General features: G+C 40.2%; 1 long non-coding RNA gene across 1 annotated transcript; it reads right to left on the reverse strand.

Moving 5' to 3' along the window:
* Positions 1 to 434: 434 nt before the first annotated feature.
* On the reverse strand, positions 435 to 21,334 carry LOC104214769 (uncharacterized). The gene is made up of 4 exons (XR_011405199.1): positions 20,784 to 21,334; positions 18,602 to 18,843; positions 7,245 to 7,332; positions 435 to 586 (listed from the first exon to the last, which is right to left on the reverse strand). It is a non-coding gene; the product is annotated as an uncharacterized lncRNA (long non-coding RNA).
* Positions 21,335 to 26,409: the final 5,075 nt, after the last annotated feature.

Here is a 26,409-nt window from a genome sequence, read left to right on the forward strand (position 1 = left end):
TTGCAAGTTATCTATAACAACATTCAGAAATGCTTAAAAATCAGAAACGAGGCTGCGTGCACAGTCAGCCGAACAAATAATCACGGGCCCAAATCCAGCCCATGCGTGATGGGCCAAACCTGGGCCACTGCTTGTTCGATGCGGGCCTGCTTGGTCTGTTTTGACCTGGGCTCGACCTTCATGAGGTTGAGATTGCAAGTTTTGTGTTCTTTGTCTTAACAGGTGGTTTACTAGTTATATGAGACCATTAATCAGAAAAGGAAGAACTTAGCCAATGATGTACAGTTTTCATGCTTGGCATACATTACAGCATATATTACAAAGTAAACTAAGTCTGAGATGCAACCTATTTCATTGAGAATATTTTCACCTATCAGCATACATATGTAAGCTACCATTTAGCTAATCTATATTGATATACACTGGGCATACAGGCTGCTTCTATTGTCAACACAGGAATGAAAATTATCATACAGTACATGATATCTAATATAACAATCTATGTATGAAAATCAACTTCAGGTCTTTTCTTTTTGCATTCATGCTCAATGTTCCAATTACATTTGATAGTGCATTGGTTGTGTACCTGGTATAGAGGACAAAGAAGAAAGGACTGATCAGCTGGGCAGTATGCAGTAAACACAGCAACAGTAGATACACAGCAACAACACAACAACAAACCAATAATCACAAGTGTTTTCCACAGTCCACAGACAACCAGCAACAATTTCCAAAACAAAGAAAACCAGCAGATGGTCGAGCACCAAACAAGTAATCCCAGAAGAGAGTAATGAAACAACAGAAGTAACAGAGTGTTCAATGCAGCAACACCAGCAGTTCAACAATCACAAGCAGCTCAATCAGTGCAAACAACAGAACTTGGCCAAGACAGCTTGACCAATATGAACTCTTATGTAGCTTTCAGACAGTGTTTGGTTACAATGTTTACTGGAAATTTCCTTATGTTTTCAGTTTTCTTTAAACTCACAAGACCTCTCTCAAGACTAAAAATTCTAGCCCTTTTTAAGTTCCGAAATGGCCTATTTATAAGCCAATCGACCAGTGCAGTCAAGCTGCCTGGATCCTCCATTTTGCAGACTGCCCATACCCTTTAAACCCATGCTTAAGCATCTTTTGATGCCATCCATTTTGTTCCCCACGCCTGGCTTTTCTTTAATCAAAGGTTATGGGTTCATTTAAGTATTCATTTTAAACCCCATACTCTTGTGTCTTGTTCCCCATTGGTATTAGTTTAATCCCAAATTAGTACCCTACTTGTCAGCTCATTTAAACTAATCATTTTTGTTCTTTTCAAACCCCAGACTACCCCTGTTAAACCCTGGTTATCACTGTCTTGACCCTCTGCAATAATGGGTTATTTTGGACTTCTGAAAAATTTAAAATCGAAGCTGCCCTAGACTGAATCTTTTAGCTGTTTTGTAATGCAGTTTATAGGATAATCTCAGGCAATGTCGAGCATTCAGTCAGTGACATGGTTCATTTAGTCATGTGAAATTATTAGCTTATTTGATCCATTAGTTATAGAGAACTAATCGACGACATTTATCGAGTCGACTATACTAATTATAACAGGTAATAATCAATCGTTCAAATAAACAAACACATACAGGGACCTAAAGGGCTTCGGACAACTTTGGTCGATCACTGGGAACCTATATAAGTTATTTATGCGACGACTATCCTAATCGGACATGCTTATCACAGGATACATTTAAATCATACACAGAAAACAATCGACCAAATAAACAGGTCTTTGACAGAGATGGAAGAAATTAAGAAAACTATCAGAAAATAACAAACAAACACAACAAAGCATGCTAACGACTTAATTGGCAGTTGAATAAACAAAAAGGAAAAGAAAAACTTACCGAAAAATGTTTAAACCAAACTGACCCAAAACTGACACCACTTTGACCATTTGAAGCCGAACAAACTTTAATCAGGGTGTTCTCACATGAGAACACCTTGATTAAGGTCTATTAGACCTCGAACCCTTGTTAAGGTCGGCTGGATTCCAAGGCTATCCGTGTTCTAGGTTTTGGATTCTCAGATCTGGTTTTTGGGGAGTTGTGGGTAGATTCGGACCAAACCAAGTTTGGTTTGGTCACGAGGAGGGTCAGGGGAGTGTCTGGTATGAAGATGGGGTGGTTTGGTATAGATCAGAGTTTTGACTCAAATCTTCAAAGATTCGAGACGAAGGAAGGTGATTCGAGGCAAATGGATAGCAGATCCATGTTTAGGACAGTGAGGTGGTCCTAGGGTGTTCAGGAGGTGGTCACCGGCGTTCATGCCGCCGGGTTCTGGTGAAAGGGAACCTAGGGCGGCTGCTAGGGTTTGGGGTTTCAGGGCTTGGGGAAGGAGACGAGTGAAGGGTGGGGTTCGGATAGGGGGCGTGGGGTGTGAGGGAAAGCTTATATACGGAGTAGGGGATTGGATCTGAGCCGTTAGATCAGATGATCTCAACGGCTTGGATCTGATGGTGAGAAATGAGACGGGGTCGTTTGATATTTAAACGGGGTCGTTTGGTTTAAGTGAGGGGCTGGGCTGAACCGGTTATTGGATCGAGTTATGTTAAATAGATCTGGGGGTGTAATCCTGGCCGTCGATCCACTCTAGATCAATGGCCCAGCATAGACGGGACAGAACGACGCCGTTTGGCCGTGTCCGGGCAGCATGTGTTTGGGCTGATTTTTGGGCCTTAAAATTTTGAAACAAATAGGCCCAATCCGATTTTTCTAAATACTTTGCACTCTTTTTCTTTGTTTTCTAATTTTAAAATTCAACTAAATTAAAATGAGTTTAAAACAACACTAATCAACACTTAACACAATCATCACACACGTATTACAAATTCTTTAAATGATTAAATCACAGCCTAAAATAAAAGACGCATATTTTGTGAATTTTCTTTTAATGGCTAAATTATGGCTTAATTAACATGACATACATATTTTGTATTTTACTTGATAAGATAAAACTGAAAAATGGACAGAACCACGAGCGACTAACAACATATATCACGTAAAATCAAAAATTGTACAACGAGGAATCAATGATTGTATTTTGGAGTGATTGTCCGTGGAGCAAAAATCACGTGCTTACAGGATGAACACTTACCTCTGATTGAATTTTCCTACAATAATAGCTATCATGCTAGTATCCAGATGGCTCCCTATGAGGTTTTGTATGGACGGCGTTGTAGATCGCCTATTGGATGGTTTGAGCCGGCTGAGGTAGGACTACTTGGTCCCGATCTTGTACATGATGCCTTAGAGAAGGTGGATTTGATTCAACAATGACTTAAGACTACTCAAAGCGGACAAAAATGCTATACATATATACGTCGACGTAAGTTGGAGTTTAAAGAGGGTGATCAAGTGTTCTTGAAAGTATCGCCAATGAAGAGCATTATGAGATTTGGGAAGAAAGGCAAGCTAAGTCCTGATTCATTGGTCCATATCAAATCTTGAAAAGGATTGGTGAAGTAGCCTACAAGCTAGAGTTGCCCGCGTCGATGACTTTGGTTCATCCTATTTTTCATGTGTCGATGCTACGGGTGGTATATGCCCGATCCTGCTCACATCATCTCATCGAAGGTAGTATAAATAAATGACAGCTTAACTTATGAAGAAGAACCGATTGAGATTCTTGATAGGTAAGTCCGTAGGTTGAGGACTAAAGATATAGCTTCAGTAAAAGTGTTATGGTTTAATCATGACGTCGAGGAGGCTACTTGGGAGGCCGAAGAGGATATAAAGATCAGATACCCTCACTTGTTCGCTAATTCAGGTATGACTATTTCCTTGAAAATTCGAGTTTGGAGTTTATCATGCTTTAGTTCCATGGAGCGAGTAAGCAATTTATTTATCTTACTTATGAGTTGGGATTCAGTACGATTTTCTGATGTAACTGATTAATCTATTCCCCGTGGGTGTTAAACTTGTCTCATGGTGATAGGTTTTATTGTTGTAATGCCGAAAGAGGCTATACAATGGTGTTTAGAGGTATATGGGGCCATGAAGGCGATTAGGGACGTAATTCTGATGAGTAAAGCCGTGTGTGGCCTTTTTACAATGTATTCTTATGGCTCGCTGTCAGGTTGGAATGTTGAGATAAGCCTATTAACAAAAGAAACTCTGCCGAAAATTTTAAGAAAATTGGAGAGTTGGTCAAATTTCGAAGCCTTAAAGAGTTGAGGATTAAGGAAAGACTTAGAGATTACACTTTTGGACTTTAACATGACCAAGTATCTATATTCGAGGATGAATGTTTCTAAGTGGGGGAGAATGTAAAGCCCCGTGAACTTTTATAGTTAATTCGGACTAATTTCGAGATTAAGGATGTAAGTTAATTAAACTGAACTACATGAGATTAATTAATAAAACTATATTATTAGATCAGTAAGAAACTAAGGGCTTTCCATGACTAAGAGGACGAGGAGACAAGAGCATTAAATGGATTTAAGAATGAACAAATGAACGAAAATTAAGAAAAATTTAGTAGCTTGATAATGGAACTCATTTGGATATAAAATGAGAAGTCAAAAAAGAGGTCCAAGGCAAGTTAGAGCAACTAACTTGCAAAGGCAGTGCACTGTCGTGGTAATGTCAAAGTCGGCATCCGCACATTTCAGAAAATAGGATAGGTCACGCGATAGTGGCACGTCGCGCCTGTCCCCGCGTCCTAATGACTGAATCATTTTAATGCTTTACGGGATAAGATATTATAATTATTTGGGACTTAGTTATTGGAAGTCTAGAGAGAAGGAAGAGCCATCTACCATTAATACATCTTCAAGGTAAGAATTAAATGCCTTTCTTTAGTAAATTTAGTTCATTTATTACATCTCTTAACCTTCCAACATCATGGAATTCATAGATCTTTGAAGAAAATCTCAAGGATACTTCAAGAACTCAAATCTTGAAATTTCTAGGGTTTGACAAAGAGGTAATCTCTTCACTCCAAACTTAGGTATTATACTCCATGAATGCAATAGAGTGTATTTATGAATGTAGGATTGTATTTAAACTTCTATTCATGAAACCCTAGAAGAGTTGGTTGGTAGGGATGATGAATAGTGTTGGGTCTTATTTGAACGATGTTATTTTGAGCTTTTAGTGGAACGACTAGATCCCATAATATGTTTAATAAAGGATTTGGAGTTAAAATTCAAGGATTTACCTTCAAATGATGAAATGGAAATTTTTGCTAAACTTATGAAATTGGACTTAAAGTGTTAGACACTTAGTTGGGTTAGTTGGTATTGTTGTGACACATTATTAATTTATGTGGGTTCGAATATGTAGATTGTGACTCGTCGGCATTATTGGATCATTTGGGGTAAGGTTGAAAGTAGTTTGAGGTACGTTGAAACTTATTACCCTCAGAGCTTTTCTCCAAACTCATATCGAAACACGATTAAATTGAGCTTCTAAATGTGAGTCCTATCTTGTGGGGACGAGCGAGTTGGGATTGTACCATTTCTTGCATCATAAAAGATTTGAGTGCTAAGTTATTCAAATTTTAAAACTAAATAAATGAGAATAGCACTTGTAGTATTTTTTTGAGACGCAAATACATGAGTTGTAAAATATTTTGGATTTAACTATTTTCAAATAGTTGATTTGGCTATGAATATCGTCATTGATAAATGTAAAGGTTTTGAGAATTACTTAAGTTCACTGAGATTGACCTTGGACATTTTTCCTCATTAGGTCATGAAACTATATGTGTCGGTTTAGGCGTAGAACCTACCTTACGGTTGGGGACTACGACATAGTACTTCCCATTAGGGGGTACTATTGTGATACTTTATTAGCACGGCTGAGTCGATTCATGCAACACCACGATGAGACGACCTGAGCAAGTAAAGTATGTGATACTTGTCACTAGGTACATGACCTAGTTGACTTTTTCTCGTGTCGGTGATGGTATTGTGCTCCTAGTAAATGAAAAATCTAACATTAATCGCAAAGATTAATGCTAAACAAAGACTTTGAAATATGTTTTTACCATCTTATTGTATTTCATTTTCTAAATTGTTAATTAATATGATGACTTCTTTCTTATATCAATTGTTATTGCATATTTTATATCTTCTTTAGTCTTGTCCTATATTTTGTTGGGGAACGGTTCATGATCCGTACTAGGAATGTGGAGCTTCGGTCTTTCACCCAACACCAATAGCCAAACACAGTTCATAACGACATAATGCAAGTAATAAAAGAAGTAACTCAGATATAAAATGCTCAGAGCATCCTAAGTTCCATTAAAATAGGCTTGCTTTTCAAAAATATCAGTGAAAACCCAAATCTTTTACCGAAATTGCCAAAAAATATGAGTAAGTTTGAAAACTGAAATTTTTCCACAAAAAGCTTTCAACAGGTAAATATTTCATTTTCAAATGGCATGAGAAAAATATATCTCAATACCTCTATGTCAACATGTGTAATAATTCATGAATGACGTGATACCGTACATCATAAGGAAAAATACATCTCTATATATGTATGTCAAGTGTGCATGTCAAATGTGATGCGACTCAGTGATAAAACCATATGCATACTCTCAGAGTATTAACTCACTCAGTCCTCACAGCCACTCAGTCCTCCCAATCACTCGGCACTCACACTCAGTAGGTACCTACACTCACTGAGGGTATGTACTGACTCTGGAGGGGCTCCTTCAGCCCAAGTGATATAACAAGCCAATCATGGCATAAATCAATAAAACATGCTGCGGCGTGCAGCGCGATCCCATAAACATCCTCACAATCAGGCCCTTCGCCTCACTCAGTCATCAATCTCTCAAGTCTCTCGGGCTCTCAATGTCATGAAAAATCAGCCAAAAATAATGATATGATGTATCAATAAAACGGTAATAGAGACTGAGATATGATATGCATATGAATGCGTATGATTATGTATGTAATGCAATGAAAGCAGATAACTCAACAGTAAAAATAACCTCAGTGGGTCCCAACAGGATAATCATATAGCCTAGTCATGGTTTCTAACATGGATCACAACTCAATAGCTCAAGTACGTAGAAATTTCATGATTACAGGTAAGATCAGGTAATACACAATACCACAAAAATAACAGAGTCACAATTCACACAGTGCACGCCCACACGCCCGTCACCTAGCATGCGCGTCACCTCAAGACTAATCACATAATTTGGGTCTTTATACCCTCAACAACAAGTTTAGAAGTGTAACTTACCTCGAACAAGCCAAATCCAATACCGAGCAAGCCAAATGATACTCCACAAATGCCATCCCATGTGTAACAACCTCCGAAAGGCTCGAAACTAGACAATACCAACTCAAATACATAAAATAATGCCAAAGGAAGCAAACCCAGTATATAAAGTCGAATCTTTAATCAAAAGTCCAAAATCGGCAAAAAAGTCAAAATCCGGGCCCGCGACTCAGAACCCGGCAAAACTTATAAAATCCAACAACCCATTCAATTACGAGTCCAACCATACTAGTTTCACTCAAATCCAACTCCAAATAGATGTTCAAAACTCAAATAGTCACTCTATAAAACTTTAGGCTAAAACCTATAACGACCCGGTCAGTCGTTTCATGAGTTACCGCTCTGTTTCCCACATTTTTGCTTCTTTTTGCCTTGTTCGTAGCCCAGTGCTTCTTTTTCCTATCTTTATTTCACTTTGGACTAGCCTTGTTAATGTTGTCTTTTCATACTCTTAGACGGATTTTAGATGCTCATGACTGGTGACACCCCGATGTCGGGCTGTGTTTGTTTCTACACTATTCTATTCTACTCTATACTTTTGGGATTTATAGCTTATTAATGACTTAAAATGAATTATTATAACTGTTTAGTTGGTTTTGGGTTTTTTTATTGGCTAGCCTTGTTTCACGATAGGCGTCATCACGATCGGGTCTGGTTAGGGTCGTGACAAGTTGGTATTAGAGCCTAGGTTACATAGGTCTCACGAGTCATGAGCATATTTAATAGAGTCTCGCGGATTGGTATGGAAATATCTGTATTTATCCTCGGGAGGCTGCAAGACCTTTAGAAAAACTTCATAATCTTGAAATTCTTGTCGTGCGAATCTGTTGATCCGAGTACTAAACTTCTCTTATTATATTCTCTAACAGATGGTGAGGACACGTGCTACCGGTCATGATGGACGACCACCAGTACCACCAGCTGGGGCCACTAGAGGTCGAGGACGCGATTGAGGCCGTGGTAGGGGCAGGGATATAGCCCGCACAGCAGCTAGAGCAGCACCTGCAAATCCACTAGTCACCCTAATTCATGATCAAGTCCCAGTTGTGGACGCTCCAGTATCACCAGTTGAGGCACCAGTTGTGCCCATTGTGATTCCAGGTCTTTAGGAGGCCTTGGCCCAGATTCTATCAGTATGCAATGGCCTAGCTCAGGCAGTCCCAATTACTACAGCCGCAACTACTTCTCAGGCTGGGGGAGGCACTCAGACTCCCACTGCTCACATACCAGAGCAGGTCGTGTAGGGACTTCAGACACCGGGGGCACCTCCAGCCCAACCAGTTGTAGCTGTTCATGACTATGTAGCTCCTGGTATGCCATAGGATGAGCAGCGCAGATTGGAGATGTTTGGTAGACTTCAGCCTCCAACTTTCAGTGGTACAGAGGGCGAGGATGCCCACGGTTTCTTGGACAAGTGTCAGAGGATTTTTCATACAGCGGGTATTGTGGAGACCAGCGGGGTTACATTTACTAACTTTTAGTTTTCTGGAGCTGCCTTCACTTGGTGGGAGGCTTATGAGAGGCGTAGGCCTGTTGGTGCAGCACCCCTTACCTGGAAGCAGTTCTCCATTCTCTTTTTGGAAAAGTATGTGCCATAGTCTCGCAGAGAGGAGCTATGCAGGTAGTTCGAGCAGTTACATCAGGGAGATATGACTTGACGTAGTATGAGATGAGGTTCTCGGAGTTATCGTCATGCTGTTTGGTTGGTTCCTACAGATAGAGAGAGGATCAGGAGGTTCGTTGATGGCCTCACATATCAACTTCGAATTCTCATGACCATGGAGAAGGTGTTTGGTGCTACTTTTGAGGAGGTTGTTAACATTGTTCGCAAGATTGAGTCAGTTCGTCGCTAGGAGTAAGATGATAGGGAGGCCAAAAGGTCTCGGGGATCTGGTAGCTATGGTGGTGCTCCTTCGAGAGGTTAGTTTCAGCATGACAGAGGCCATCCATTTAGACATGCTCAGTCAGCTCGCCCAGGTTATTGTGGGGCGTCATCAGGTCATGGTTCTCACAGTTCTCATCAGGGCCATTCATCACTCAGTGCCTTTCTAGCCTAGACTTCATCCCGTGCTCCATCAGTTCAGGGCTCTTCTATGCAGGTGCATCTGCTAGTCATTCCGGTGCTATGGGTTCCCTTCAATCCCCGTCTCCAACACTAGTGAGTTGTTATGAGTGTGGAGAGTTGGGTCATATGTGGAGGCAGTGTTCTCATCGTCTTGGGGGTTCATCTTAGTAGAGGAGTCAGCTATCGGCTTTAGCGCCAGTTACTTCACCACCACCCACCTAGCCAGCTAAAGGTGAAGGTCAGTCAACTAGGGATCGCCCTAGAGGGGGAGGTCGATCAGGTGGTGGTCAGGCCTGTTTCTATGCACTCCCAGCTAGACCCGATGTTATTGCTTCAGATGTCGTGATTATAGGTATTATCTCAGTCTGCCACAGAGATGCCTCTGTGTTATTTGATCCCAGTTCCACTTTTGCTCATTATTTGGATACGCCCCGTGAGGCTCTTATTTCATCTGTTCGTGTATCTACTCCGGTGGGCGATACTATTATTGTGGACCGTGTGTACTGGTCATGTGTGGTGACTATTGGGGGTCTGGAGACCCGATGGACCTGTTATTACTTTGTATGGTGGACTTCAATGTGGTATTGGGCATGGATTGGCTATCTCGTGTTGTGCTATTTTGGACTATCATGCTAATACAGTAACGTTGGTTATGCCAGGTGTGCCACGGATTGAGTGGCGAGGTTCGATTGATTTTGTCCCCAGTAGGGTGATCTCGTTCTTGAAGGCTCAGCGGTTAGTTGAGAAAGGTTGTCTTTCATACTTAGCCTTTGTGTGGGATGTCGGTGCAGAGACTCCTAGTATATTGATTCTATTCCTATTGTGAGGGATTTTCTCGATGTTTCCTATAGACCTGCCGGGCATGCCACCGGACAGGGATATTGATTTTGGTTTTGATCTGGTGCTGGGAACTCAGCCCATTTCTATTCCACCGTATCGTATGGCACCAATGGAGTTGAAGGAGCAGCTTCAGGAACTCCTTGATAAGGGGTTTATTCGCCTAGTGTGTCGCCTTGGGGTGCGCTGGTTCTATTTGTGAAGAAGAAGGATAGCACGATGAGGATGTGCATTGATTACAGGCAGTTGAACAAAGTAACAATCAAGAACAAGTATCCTTTGCCTCGTATCGATGATTTGTTTGACCATCGATGGTATTTAGGTTGATCCTAAGAAGATAGAGGCGGTTCAGAGTTTCAGCCATAGAGATTCACAACTTTCTTGGTTTAGCGGGTTATTATCGTCGGTTTATTCAGGAATTTTCATCTATCGCATCACCCTTGACCAAGTTGACTCAAAAGGGTGCTCCATTCAGGTGGTCGGATGAGTGTGAGGAGAGCTTTCAGAAGCTCAAGACTGCCTTGACCACAACTCCAGTGTTAGTTTTTCCATCAGCTTCAGGTTCATATACCATGTATTGTGATGCTTCAAGAGTTGGTATCGTGTGTGTGTTGATGCAGAAGGATAGAGTTATTGCTTATGGTTCTCATCAGTTGAAGCCCCATGAGAAGAACTACCATGTTCATGATTTGGAGTTGGCTGCCATTATTCACGCGTTGAAGATTTGGAGGCATTATTTGTATGGTGTGTCTTGTGAGGTGTTTACTGATCATCGTAGCCTCCAGCACTTGTTCAAGCAGAAGGATCTCAATTTGAGGCAGCGAAAATGGTTGGAGATGCAAAAGGACTATGATATCACTATTTTGTACCATCCGGGAAAGGCCAATGCGGTGGTCGATGCCTTGAGTAGGAAGGCGGTGAGTATGGGGAGTTTGGCGTATATTCCAGTTGGGGAGAGACCTCTTGCAGTTTATGTTCAGGCCTTGGCCAATCGGTTCGTGAGGTTGGATATTTCGGAGCCCAGTCGGGTATTGGCTTGTGTGATTTCTCGGTCTTCCTTATTTGATCGCATCAGAGAGCGCTAGTATGATGATTCTCATTTGCTTGTCCTTAGGAACAGAGTCCAGTACGACGATTCCAAAGATGTGACCATTGGTGATGATGGGTTATTGAGGATTCAGGGCCGGATATGCGTGCCCAATGTAGATGGGCTTCGGGAGTTGATTTTGGAGGAGGCCTATAGCTCGCGGTATTCCATTCATCCAGGTGCCGCGAAGATGTATCAGGATTTGAGACAGCATTATTGGTGGAGGAGAATGAAGAAAGACATTGTGGGATTTGTAGCTTGGTGTCTCAATTGTCAGCAGGTAAAGTATGAGCATAAGAGACCGAGTGGCTTGCTTCAGCAGATGGATATTCCAAAGTAGAAGTAGGAGCAGATCACCATGGACTTTGTAGTTGGGCTCCCATAGACTTTGAACAAGTTTGATGTTATTTGGGTGATTGTGGATCGGTTGACCAAGTCTGCGTACTTCATTCCTGTGTGTACTACCTATTCTTCAGAGTGGTTGGCAGAGATATATATCCGGGAGATTGTTTGTTTGCATGGTGTCCCAGTTTCCATCATTTCAAATAGAGGTACTCAGTTTACTTCACAGTTTTGGAGGTCTGTGCAACGAGAGTTGGGTACTCAGGTTGAGTTGAGCACAACTTTTCACCCTCAGACGGACGGACGGGCAGTCCGAGTGCACTATTTAGATATTGGAGAACATGTTGCGTGCTTGTGTCATTGATTTTGGAGGGTCATGGGATTAGTTTCTACCGCTCACAGAGTTTGCTTATAACAATAGTTACCAATCGAGTATTCATATGGCTCCATATGAGGCTTTGTATGGGAGGCGATGTAGATCTCCAGTTGGTTGGTTTGAGCCGGGTAAGGCTAGGCTATTGGGTACATACTTGATGCAGGATGCTTTAGACAAGGTGAAGGTGATTCAGGAGAGGTTTTGTACAGCGCAGTCGAGACAAAAGAGTTATGCGGACAGGAAGGTTCGGGATGTGTCCTACATGGTTAACGAGAAGGTTCTATTGAAGGTTTCACCCATGAAGGGTGTTATGAGATTTGGGAAGAAGGGTAAATTGAGTCCTCGGTTCATTGGGACTTTTGAGGTGCTTTAGAGGAATGGGGAGATGGCTTATGAGCTTGCGTTGCCACCCACATAATTGAATGTTCATCCTGTATTTCATGTTTCTATGCTCCGGAAGTATATTGGCAATCCATCTCATGTTTTGGATTTCAGCACAGTTCAGTTAGATGATGATTTGACTTATGATGTGGATCCAGTAGCCATTTTAGAGCGTTAGGTTCGAAAGTTGAGGTCAAAGGATATAACTTCAGTGAAAGTGCAGTGGAGAGGTCGGCTCGTGGACTGGGAGACTGAGCGGGAGATGCGAAGCAAATATCCTCACCTATTTGAGGCTTCAGGTATGTTTCTTGATTCGTTCAAGGACGAACGTTTGTTTGGGGGGAGAGGATGTAACGACCCGGCCGGTCGTTTCATAAGTTATCGCTTCTTTTCCCCCATTTTTACTTCTTTTTGCCTTGTTCAAGTGTATTATGTGTTATCGGGTCGGTTCGGGTTCGGGTTCGGAGAGGTTTTGGAAAGGAATGAGACACTTAGTTTCTCTTTTGAGAAAGCATAGGTTGGAAATGTCAACTGGATGTTGACTTATGTGAAAAAGGGACCGGATGTGAATTCCGATGGTTCAGATAGCTTCGGGAGGTGATTTGGGACTTAGGAGCGTGATCGGAATGTGTTTTGGAGGTCCAGAGTAGATTAGGCTTGAATTGGCGAAATTGGAATTTTGGCGTTTTCCGGTTGATAGGTGAGATTTTTATATAGGGGTCGGAATGGAATTCCGGAAGTTGGAGTAGGTCCATTATGTCATTTGTGACGTGTGTGCAAAATTTCATGTCACTCGGATGAGGTTTGATAGACTTTTTGATCGAAAGCAAAATTTGGAAGTTTTTGGAATTCTTAGGCTTGAATCTGATATCAATTTGGTGTTTTGATGTTGTTTTGAGAGTTCCGAAGGTTGGAACAAGTTTGAATGAGGTTATGAGATATGTTGGCATGTTTGGTTGAGGTCCCGAGGGCCTTGGGTGAGTTTCTGGTGGTTAAAAAGACCATTTCATGTTGGAAAAAGTTGAAGAAAAATCTGTTGTTAATGTTGCAGACAGTTGGTCTTCGCGTTTGCGAGTGGGCCCTCATGTTCGCAAAGGGTTAGGATGAGCGGCAGGAGGTTTGCCCTTTGCATTCGCGATGGGGGTCTCACGTTCGCGAAGAGTTGGGGTCAGTGTGCTTCGCGCTCGCGAGCTGGTAGTCGCGTTCGCGATGGGTTGAAAAGCTAAGGCTTCACGTTTGCGTACAGGGTGTCACATTCGCGATGAAGGAATAAGTGGTCAACGGGATTTTGTGCTTCGCAAACGTGAGGCGTTGGCCGCGTTCGCGAAGATGGAACGTGAATAGCTGGGCAGAATGTTTAAAAGGCCATTTTTGCAATTTTGGGTCTAAGTTTCACCATTGTTGAGCGATTTTGGAGCTTTTTGAGGAGGATTAAAGAGGGAATCAAGGGGAAACACTTGGAGATAAGATTTATGGACTTAATACTCAATCCTAATGTAATTTTTACCTAATTAAACATGGAATTTGTGGAATCTAAAGCCTAAAATTGGAAGTTAGGGCTTGGAAATTGGAGACCTAAATCTAGGGATTTGAGGGGTCATTTGTGGTCGGATTTTGGTATTCTTGATATGTATGAACTCGTGAGAGTGTAAGGATTCTAGTTTTGTGATTTTTGTTGGAATCCAAGACGTGGGACCGGGGGTCGGGTTTGGCCAATTTCGATGTTTTTGATGTAAATTGGTTAATTTCGAGTGAGCTTTGTTCCCTTAGCATATTTTGATGGTATAAATCTGTTTTTGGATAGATTTGGAGCATCCGGAGGCCGATTCGAGGGGCAAAGGTATCGCAAGCTAGAGTTTGGACCGGATAAAGGTAAGTAATGATTGTAAATGTTGTCCTGAGGGTATAAAACCCCAGATTTCACATTGTTGTGCTACTTTGAGGTGACACACACACTAGATGACGAACGTGGGGTCGTGCACCATTGAGGGTTGTGACTTAGTCCGTCCTATATGACTGTTCAACTGCGTATTTGATTGAAAACTGTTTACTATCATTGTGTTTTGGAATGTATTATCATGTTTTGGACTGAATGCCATATTTGGGCCTCGTGCCAATTATTTTGGACCTTAGAGGATTTTTACTACTATTCCTCACCGTTTTGACTTCATATTTATACTCAGTTATGCTGTATTCTACTGTTTTTATAACTCAGCCATATTTACTCCGTTTTGACATTTTAAATGATATTTTGGGTTGAGCATCATGTTTTACTATGCCCGAGTGGCTTGAGAGATTTTCTGACTGAGTGAGGTCGAGGGCCTGTGTTGTGAGGATATTATAGGATCGGGATGCGCGTCGCAGCAGTATTGTACTGATTCATAATTATGAGGCCGGGGGCCTGATTTGTTACGCCACGAGGTGGCGTGTTATGAGACCGAGGGCCAGTTTGATTATGCCACGAGATGACTTGATATAACACTTGGGCTGTAGGAGCCCCTTCGGAGTCTGCACACCTCTAGTGAGCACGGGTACCAAGTGTGAGATGTGATATTGCTCGAGGGGTTGTTGTTGTTTCATGTTATTGCCCGAAGGGCTGATATGAGTGATTGTGAGATAGCCCGAGGGGCTGGTTCTATTGGTATTTTGCCCGAGGGGTTGATTTATGTTTCTATCCTTATCTCCCTATTTTCATCACTCGTATGAACTACTAAAAGATGTTTTTAAAGAGGTTTTTATTGAACTAAGGTGTTTTTACGAGCTTTTACTGTTTTATTGCATTGTTTTAGTTTTGTATTGTTTTGTTGTAGCATTATGTTATGTTTCACATATTTTCTTATTGCTCAGTTGCCTTTACTTTTATTACTTATTGAGTTGGTGTACTCACATTACTCCATGCGCCCTGTGTGCAGATCCAGGAGTCTCGGGTCACGCTAGCGAGTGTTGATTTGCTTTCCAACAGGCATTGTTCGGAGTCGACTAGGTAGCTGCTCGGTGTTCGCATCCCAGTGCTTCTCATTCCTATCTTTATTTCACTTTGTACTATCCTTGTATTAGACTATGTTGTCTTTTCATACTCTTAGACGCATTTTAGATGCTCATGACTGGTGACACCCCGATGTCGGGCTGTGTTTGTTTTCGCACTATTCTATTCTACTCTATACTTTTGGGATTTATAGCTTATTAATAACTTAAAAATGAATTATTATAACTGTTTAGTTGGTTGTAGGGGTTTGTGTCGGCTGGCCTTATTTCACGATAGGCGTCATCACGATCGGGTCCGGTTAGGGTCGTGACAAAACCCTAATTTCTCTTTTAGAACCCTCAATCAAATTCCAAAACAAAAGATATATTCATGATATAAAATCAAAAATAAGTAAAGAATACTTAACCCAGTCCACTTGGTGAAAATTACTTCAAGAATCGCCTCAATCTGAGCTCCATAGCTCCAAAAATACAAAAATAACTGAAACCGATGAAATAGAGTATTTTATAATATACCCAAGCATTCCTCTTATGCGGATGCGAAAATTCCATCGTGTTCGCGGTGAACAAAATATATTGCCACCAAAATTACTCTATGCGATCGCATACCAAACACTGCGAACGCGAAGAAGAAGCAACCATTGCCAGCTCAGTCCAAACCACTATGCGAATGCGTGCACGCTAGCGCGAATGCGATGCTCACTCCGTAGCAACCTATGCATTCACATCTGAGAACCTGCGAATGCGTAGAACAACTTGACACCATCCATCAAACAATCTTATACGATCTCGACCCATGCTCTGCGATCGCGATTAAGAAGACCAAATACCTAGAATTCTGCATAACCAACAATGCAAAATGAAGGAAAAATAGTCTGAAATCAATCTGATACACGACCAAGCCCCTCGAGACCCTATCCAAATATGCCAAACAAGTCCCAAAAGACATAAATAAGCTATTACAATTTCTGGAACCACAATCCGAATCCGATATCCAAAAAGGTCAAACTTATGAATTTTCCAAACCTTCAAATTTTCAACCTTCCCCAATTAGTGCCAAATTCTTCTAGGAACATACAAATGCAAATTCGGGCATAAGTCCGAGTTCAAAATCACCATCCGGACCTAACGGAACCATCAAAACTCCAATATGAGGTCAAATACTAAAAATTTAAACTTGGTCAACTCTTCCAATTTAAAACTTAAACCATGAAATTCATTTTTCTAAATCAATTCCGAATAACCTGAAAACCGAAACCGACGATTCACATAAGTCATAATACATCATATGGAGTTGCTCATGCCAATAAACTACCAAGTGAAGTACAAATTCTCAAAACGATCGATCGGGTCGTTACATCAAATGCTCAAACACCGCCAACAATTCAATATTTGCTATTAAATATCCCAACTACATCAAAACAAACGCAAAAAGATTCATAAATATCTATTTAGGCTTCACAATTGGCAACAAGCCTTCAACCATTCCAAATTATCCAATAGGTTCACCCATTAGCCTATTCAATTCTATTCTTATCATTTAATACTCATTTGGAGTCATTAATGATACTACGTTAGTTACCCAACATCGTCAAGTCTCTATTCATTGTCTTCTCCAACAAAACCCTAGATTCAAGAACTAGTATTATATCTTATCCATAGAGATGGAAAATAGAGCGGGGCAGGGCGGGATAGGGGAGGGCAGGGAAATCCTTAATGGGGCAGGGCAGGGCAAGACAGGGCAAAGTCTTAATGGGACCGGGCAGGGCGTGGCAGATCAAAACACATTTTCAAAAAATAGTTAATGGATCAGGGCAGGTATAGGGTAGAATTTTAGCTGCAAATTCATTTACTGCTTTATCAATCTTTAAGGTCAACACTAATGAAAACATAACTTGTTATGGTACAATAGTTTTACTCCTTAGAAAACAAGAATACCTTTCTACATTTATATAGAATTGTAGTAGCTCTAAGCGATAATCTATATAGGAATTTTCTTTTGTAGCCAAAGTTGTGTAATTCCCTATTTTGTTTCCACCTTCTTTTAGTCGTTATTTTTGGTCTTATGAAATATTCTTCAGATTAAATGTCCCCTTACTAAGAATTTTAACTGCACTCAAATTAGGAACCCATAAAATTTGTGGTATTCTATTAACTTCTTCTTATAGCTTTTTGATTTTTCATTAAATAAGATAAAAAGGTTTATTGATTTATGTCTATGTGATCTCCATCGCAAATCGTGATCCAGAAGTTTCTCTTACCCAAATTTTTATCAACATGTTTAACTTGACTACACCCGTCCTAAGTAAATCATCTTATGTTTATTATAATTCAAAGCACATAATAAATGAATAACCTAAATATTGAATGTGGATAAGTTATTTTCTTGTTCAATAAGGATGAAACCATATGATACAATTCATTTTCATATGTTACTGAGAGCATAACATCCCCATTATTTATTGGATTGATATAGTCTTCAGTAGCTATTTTAGTCTTTAATTTTTTACATACTAAACAATCAACTCATAGAACCTCTTCTATAGTGAGTCCATCTAACTGCTTTGTATTTGTTCTTGGAGTGGAACATTAATACAAGGGGAACTTAGTCTTTGATAAATTATATGTCATTGGTAAAAATTATATTTTATTCAATCAATATGCATAAACAACTAAATAATATTTTAACTATTTCAATAGAAAGTTGAAAAGGCAAAAGAAATTAAAATCATAATACAAAATAAAAATAAAGAGAAAAAAAAATAAAAAATGTCCAAATGGGGCAGGGCGAGGCAGGGCTTAATAGGGCGGGACTGGGCATGGCAAATTTTTTACAAAAGGCTAAATGGGGCAAGGCAGGGTCAAGGCTTGTCCTGCCCCGCCACACCCTGCCCTGCCCTATTTACATCCCTACTTATCCAAATAGTGATTCTCGATTCAATTCGTTCATAAATTAGGTTATCAATCTATATGAGTCATTAGAAACTCAAGACATATCCATTTATATCGATTCATCACTATTCATCTTTTTCTTTGCCTAAAATATTATTTTCAAGAACCCACCCTTAGAGTTCATACAATATTCCGTTACAACTTCAAATAAAACTAATAAACATGTCACCCACACTTCAATATATCATATATGTGAAGCTCAAGTGAAGGGATTACCTCTTGGTGGAAGAATCTCACTTTTTCTCTTTTTGGTGTTCTTGAAGATTCACCACAAATGCATTTTAAATACTTACCTTAAAATGTGTTGACGAGGGATGTGCTCCTACTTCTCTCTAAGTTCAAGACCCTTGTCCAAAATTCCATCTCATGCTCTCTCCTCAAAATAGTCACTTTTATAATTTTGATGGCATGCATAACTACGCATATCTCCAACATAGCTACGCTTCCTTCCTCTTCAGCCCCCCTTCATTTGAATACCTTGCTGAAATCCGCTATGCCCAGGGCAGCGTAGCTACTACGTGGCTGTTGTGGTACCCTTTAGTAAAAAATTATAACTTCTTGTAAAAATATCCAAATGACAAACGGTTTGAAACATTGCAAACTAGACTCATAGTTCTTTAGTTTGATAGGTCATACACTACATAAATCTTCATATATTGGTAGTTGTACTCGTTTGAATTTAGATCTCGTGCCAACTCATTTAAAACTTTAGCCCATTATATAATTTCAAACTTGACTTAGTTTTAGGGATCTTCTTAGACCATAAACCATTCTTAATGTACCTCAAATATATATTATCATGATCAAATGATATCCTTCATATTATTAGTCTTGTTCATACCTAAGTTAATATATTAACACCTATCAATCTTCTTAATGGTCTTAAACACTTCGAAATTTTTCGGGGTGTTACATTAACAAAAAAATCGTTATGAATGAAATAAATACTTAGTAGTAAAGTTTTAAAAATAATATCAAATAGTGAAACAAATTAAGTATTTAGTATTGTTTTAATCAGGAATAAGATTATTAAAAAATTGGCAGTATGTACCAGTACAACAAAATATACTGCAACAAATCACTAAGTTTATCCTTGAAAATTAGGCACATTGGATGAACTGCCATCGGGAGCTGAATTACCACCGCTTCCCAAATCGACTGAAGGATATTTACGATGATTGTATCCTGTTTAGGAACATATATCTCATTTATGCACATAAATGTGTCACACCTCCTTTTTACTACCCCGGAAGGGTATAAGGGAGTTTTTTCCAATTTAAGTAACAACAGAAACGAGATTATTTATTTATTATTCAGAGTCGCCACTTGGGATGATTTATGGTGTCCTAAGTCACCGGTTTTAAATCCTGAATTGAGAAAAGATTGACTCTGTTTTTTAGTCCGCGAACACAGAAATCCGGGTAAGGAATTCTGTTAACCTGAGAGAAGGTGTTAGGCATTTTCAGATTCCGTGGTTCTAGCACGGTCGCTCAACTATTACTATTGGCCTAATTATATGATTTTAAAATATTCTTAAACCTATGTGCATTTTTAACCTTTTAGCCGCTTTTAATTATGCAAAGAATTAATTCAAAGTTATTTAAAACATATCGCAAGCCACGCTATATGAAATGCACTCATGGTTCACGACACGCTCTATTTAACCTTGTTGGAAATTAGAACCGGGCCACATGAAATGTACCCACAGATTTATAACAATTGTGTATCGCAACTACGTCACGGGAATCGTACCCGTAATCACGATGATTTTATTATAAATGCACCTAAAGTAAACTACTATGTTTGTGAATTGTGTAATTCTCAATTTGATGATTGTGAGCAAGAAGGGCCCGGGATTATGAAGTACTTTTACTAAAAGAGATTTCATGCATTCAATCCAGCCCAATTCCTAAACATGTAAGTAATTTTTATCACTAATGGGCTAGGAATTTCCAAATTTAGAAGTTTAACACATGCTCTGTACTTTGTCACAAAAACACAATCCTATGCATGTACCGTCTCTATGAAAATGTCTCAGCAGTATAAAGAATCTCATTCAACAACGAAATTAGTAATGCAGTCACGGCTTTAAACTAAATGGATCAAAAAGAGTTCACTTAATAAATCTATCTTCCTATTCCTCACTTGCCTTTTAACATAAACCAACACCCAGATTTCGTGATTAACTCCAACACAAGCTAATTTGTAAACAGATTTTATAATTCAATTTAATCAACTACGGAGATTAGCCCTTAAAATAGACTTGAAAAAACTATCTTATTATTGACCACTTTAGATTTCAAAAGGAAGAAACATTAAAATCTTAAGCTAAGAAAGCTAGTAAGGAAGATACCCACCAACACAATGTTCAAACGAATTGAGTCAGAACAATCAAACATAAGCTTTCTCCATTTTTTAACAATGAAATATATGATAGAAATACCGCAAATAACAGAGGGGAAAAGAAAAATGAACCTGAAATGATCTTTTTGGCTAACAAAAATTTCAGCAACTACACAAATGAAGTTCACCGTAGCTATGACCGGATCTCGAAATGGCGATTAAAAAAATCAAACAGAATCAGGATCGGAAACTCTGGACATGACAACCTCGACAAACTCGGCCCAATCTAACCTTCTCATTTTCGAATTTAGATTTGTTCGTTCCTTGTTGAAGAGTGGGTGAGCAGGTAAAGTTCAGGGGATGGCCTCTTTTGATTTTTCTCTAGGTCTCTCTGTTGGAAGAAGGTCTAATGGCTGATGCTTCAGCTTTTGTTTATTGTGTATCGATCCCCTCTTTTTGTGAAGAAGAAGACGTTAGGGAGGGGGTCATTTGTATTCTTGTTCGGTATTCAAAATCCGCAGGAGAAGAAGTCCTTCTTCTGTGAAGAAGAAGGCATTGGGGGAGGTCTCCTTGTGAACTTCGGTGCCTGATTTCTTAGGTCCTAGGGTCTTGCGTCTGATTTAGAGCCTTTTGGCTTTTTGTGTGTCTTTGATCTTTTCAGAGAAAAACAACGGATTAGTCTGTGTGTCCCCATCTAGGTCTAGAGTCTTGTTTGCTTTATGTGATGACCCTATGTTTTGAGGCCTTAAAAACCTCTTTTAGCATCACCTCGATTTGCATGCACTGTCCGGGCGTGTAGCTGGAAAGCCTAAATATGAAAATCTGTGGAAAATGATAAATTTTGACTATAAAATGAATTAATTTGACTTCGGTCAACGTTTTAGGTAAACGAATGCGGACCCATGATTGGACAGTCCTAGAGGGTCCGTAGGAAAATGTGGGACTTGGGCGTATGACCGGAATCGAATTCCGAGGTCCCAAGCCCGAGAAATGATTTTTGAAGAAAAATTATTTTCTGAAATTGTTCATAAGGTTTGGAAATGAATTTTGATTAGAACATGTTGGTATCGGGCCGGTATTTTGGTTCCGGCACCCGGTACAGGTCTTATATATGATTTAAGATAATTCTGTGAAGTTTGGCAAGAAACGAAATTCGTTTGATGTGATTCGAACCTTAAATGCAAAATTTGATGTTTAAAGAAGTTTTGAGAAATTTCATTGATCTTGAGGTGTAATTCGATGTTCATGATGTTATTTTGGTGATTTTATTACACGAATAAGTCCGTAGGATATTTTTGAGGTTGTGTGTATATTTGGGTTGGAGCCCCGAGGGCTCGGGTGAGTTTTGGATAGGCCACGGGGTGCATTTTGAACATAGAAAATTGTAGGTTTTCAGTTGTGCATAGCAGGCCTGCAGGCTTCGCATTTGCGAAGCCTGGCTCGCAAATGCGAAAGTCCAACATTTATGAAGGGTTCGCAAATGCGAGTCCTGTCTCGCATTTCCCAACTTAGCAAAGGTCGGGTTTCGCAATTGCGAACCCCTGTTCGCATTTCCCATACATGCGACCTGCAACTTTATACTTAGACGATATTAAACCCATTTTTCATATCCTCTCAAAACATAAACACATCAGGGCGATTTTTCAAAGGTTTCTTCTTCTCCAAATTAATTATATGTCATTTTTAACTAGTTTTCTTCGATCATTAACATCTTTTAACATGATTTTAACTCAAAATCAATAATTTTCATGGGGGAAATCAGATGTTTTGGGTAGAACCCAGGTTTTTCAAAAATTAGGGATTTGGACCTCGATTTGAAGTCTGATTTCAAAACAAATCATATATTTGGGTTCGTGGGGGAATGGGTAATCATATTTTGGTTCGAACCTCGGGTTTTGACCATGTGGGTCCGGGGGCAATTTTTGACTTTTGGGTAAAATTTTGGAAAACTCATTTTCATGCATTGTGGTTGATTCATTTAGCGTTTATTGATGTAATTAAGTAACTTGTGGCTAGATTCGAGCGAATTGGTAGTGGAATCAAGGGGTAAAACTATAATTGAAACATGAATTATGTTCGTGGCATCGAGGTAGGTGTTTGGTCTAACCTTAGCTTGAGGGATTAGGAGTGGTGTCTATTTGCTACGTATTAATTGTGGAGTACAATGTATAGGCATGGTGATGAGTATCTATACGTCAGTGTCAAGCATGCCCATAAATCTTGTGTTATAAATTGTTATGACTCCGTTGTGGTTTATTGTGCCTCGCATGTTATTATCATCATTGTTCCCTTGCGGGGATGTTTGTTTGATATTATTGTTCCCTTGTCGGGATTCCTTATGATTATTGTTGGCTTGTAATTGGGAGCGGGTGATACGCCTACCACTAGATATAATGAAATGAGAGCGGGTGGTACGCCTACTACAAGATATAATGAAATGGGAGCGGGTGGTATGCCTACCACAAGATATAATGAAATGGGAGCGGGCGGTACGCCTACCACGAGATAAATGAAATGGGAACGGGTGGCATGCCTGCCACGAGATACATGAAATGAGAGCAGGTGGCACGCCTGTCAGGAGATACATGAAATGGGAGTGGGTGGTACGCCTGCCACGCGATACAGGAAATGGGATCGGGTTGTACGCCTGCAACAAGATGTGAAAAGAAAGTGAACTCTGCATTTGTTTTTCTTATTCTTGTTAGTGGTTGATTTTGATTCCTTTATAATTCTCTTGATATTCTGTTTTACCTGTTATTCCCTAAAGCATGTTTTTCCCTCCTATCTTTATTTGTTTATTTCTGTATTTCTTTTCCGCTGTATATATTTGAACTGCACAGGTTTATTTGGTAGTCTGGTCCTAGCCTCGTCACTACTTCGCCAAGGTTAGGCTAGACACTTACCAGCACATGGAGTCGGTTGTGCTGATACTACACTCTGCACTTTTTTGTGCAGACCCCAGTGTTGTGGACTTCGGACCGCAGTGAGATTGCTGACTGACCCGAGGTAGTCCTGCAGGCGTCTGCAGGCCTTGGCGTCTCCTTCTATCTACTATTCCTGTTTCTTTCATGCATTTCTTGAGACAGTGTTGTATTTATTTATTTCTTTCAGACCCTTTATTTGTAGTATTCTTAGACCGTCTGTGAAACTGTGACACAAGTTCTGGGTAGTCGAGACTCAAACAGTTGTATTGTATATTCATGTTGAGATAGCTTATTGTTTCTTTCTTCCACTTATGTTAAATTCTATTGTTTAACTGTTATTATTTCGAAATTGTTAATGAATATAAAATGGGTAAAAAGGTAATTTTTGCAATTGATTGGCTTGCCTAGATTGTATTAGTAGGTGCCATCACGACTCCCAAAGGTGGAAAATCCGGGCCGTGACAAGTTGGTATCAGAGCTCTAGGTTACATGGGTCTCACAGTTCACAAACAAGCTTAGTAGAGTCTGAGGGATCGGTATGGAGACGTCTGTATTTATCCCCCAGAGGCTACAGAGTTAGGAAAACCTCACATTTACTCTTTCCTATCGTGCGATTTGGTTTCTCAAAGCTAATTGAATTTCTACTCTGTTCTTTTGCGGATGGCGAGAACACATGCTTCCTCATCCACTGACCAGCAGCCCGATCCCCCAGCAGTAGCTCCCACGAGGGTCAAAGGGCGAGGCCAAGGCCGTGCTAGAGGCCGAGGTAGGGGCAGAGCTCAACCCCGAGCAGCAGCACCAGCGGTGGAGCCTCAGGTTGACTTTGATGATGAGGTTCCGTCCCCAGCAATTTCGGTGGGCCCAGCTCAGGTCCCAGAGGGGATTATTGCTACTCCAACTCTTTAAGATGCTCTGGTCTGTCTAGTGGGCCTTATGGAGACTGTCACCCGGGCAAGTTTGCTTCCTGTAGCACCAGCTGTCTCCCAGGTTGGAGGAGGAGCCCAGACTCCTGATACTTGCACTTCGGAGCAGGTAGCTCCCCAGATTCAGACTCCAGCAGTTCAGCTAGTTGGAGCAGTTCAGCCGGGTATGGTAGCTCAGACCGGTGATGGAGCAGCTATGTCTACCGATGCTTTGTGGAGACTGGATAGGTTCACCAAGCTCTTCAATACTACTTTCAGTGGTGCATCTACTGAGGATCCCCAAGATTATCTTGACAGTTGTCACGAGGTTCTTAGGAACATGGGGATAGTTGAGACCAATGGGGTCGATTTTTCCACTTTTCGCTTGTCTGGATCCGCCAAGACTTGGTGGAGGGATTTCTGTTTGGCTAGATCAGCCGGGTCGCCAGCTTTGACTTGGGAGCTGTTCACTCAGCTATTTCTGGAGAAGTTTCTCCCCATCACTCAGAGAGAGACCTATTAGAGGCAGTTCGAGCGTCTTCAACAGGGTTCCATGACTGTTACCCAGTATGCGACCAGATTCATCGACTTGGCTCGCCATGCTCTTGTCAGACTCCCCATCGAGATAGAGAGAGAGAGTGAGGAGGTCTTAGCAGGCTTTGCAGTCTAACTAGGAGGCTCAAAATGAGGAGCATAGGAGTATGGACCCGAGACCTTGAAAGTTGGTTCTGGAGTATAGTGTTGGGCATCAGGGATTTTGAACACAGTCTCGCTAGAGTATTGAGGAAAAATAGATGGTGGAGGAGCTACAAAAGCATGAGTGGCCAAAGGAGCGGGATATGAAGTGGTTCTGGGGGTGGAGTGTGAAGAGGTTGTGGGGAGATATCCTGGACTTATGATAGTAGAGGAATGGTGACAAGGCTTTCAGTGTAATTAGTGGTAACTAATGGCGGAGGACGCCCACTAATCCAGGCTTGGTATATTTTGGCCATCTGTCCTTTCAACCTCAAGTCCTCTTCTTTCAACTCAGATTCTGATTCAACAATTCCCTTAGACGGATCAATAATCCATGTGTCCAAGTCTTTGCTAGCCATGGCTACCTTTCTCTTTAACCTTGTGTTGTATGGGCAAGTTACTTAAAAACAACAAACCAACCACCCTTCTGCTCAATGAAGACAACAAAAGGAACAAAATAGTGACATCCTGTTAGTATTAGGGCATTTAACAACTAAAAAATATCACATTGCATGCAATACACCTAGCAACAATTAACGGTTCTAGAATGTCTTTTAGGGTCACAAGTTCACTTGGCATCATCCCAATTTTGTTCATTTTAATCTTCTTTTTTCTTTCTTTTCTAGCACTTCTTGGCTTGCTCATTTCCCTTCCTCTTTTTTTTTTCTTTTCTGATTAACGCTCTTTTCTTTCCTCTCATTTCTCATGTCCCACAACTTCATCCTCTCCTTTTCCTTTTTTTTAATTTATCCTTTTTTTCCTTTTAAATAAAAAATGATTCGATTGAACCCTATGTAGGTTGCCTACGTATCATGACGCCACATGAATCAGATCTTTGCATAGTTTGGGAAGATCGGAAGTAAAGTAAACAAACTATCGTTCTCATTTCTCCTTTTTCCCTTTTCGTTTCTTTTTTACCTTAATGACTACTCTGATGAGAAAAGAGAAATAAAAGAAGCAAATCCCTTTTTTTGAATTTTCTAAACTTAATGTTCTATGACCTATTTTAAACACAAGCTTAACGAGCATATATTTTCTTTTTTTTCTTTTTGAAATAAATACTCTATGGGAATTATTAAGAAAAAAAAACCTTAGAAGAGAAAAATATTTTTTGATTCTCTTTTTTTTAGGAAGAAAATCTAAAGAATAAACCACAGAAAAATATTTTGAATTTTCATTTGATATACTGACGCAAGA

Source organism: Nicotiana sylvestris, chromosome 1 (genome assembly GCF_000393655.2).
Source record: "Nicotiana sylvestris chromosome 1, ASM39365v2, whole genome shotgun sequence".
In the NCBI taxonomy this organism is placed as follows: domain Eukaryota; kingdom Viridiplantae; phylum Streptophyta; class Magnoliopsida; order Solanales; family Solanaceae; genus Nicotiana; species Nicotiana sylvestris.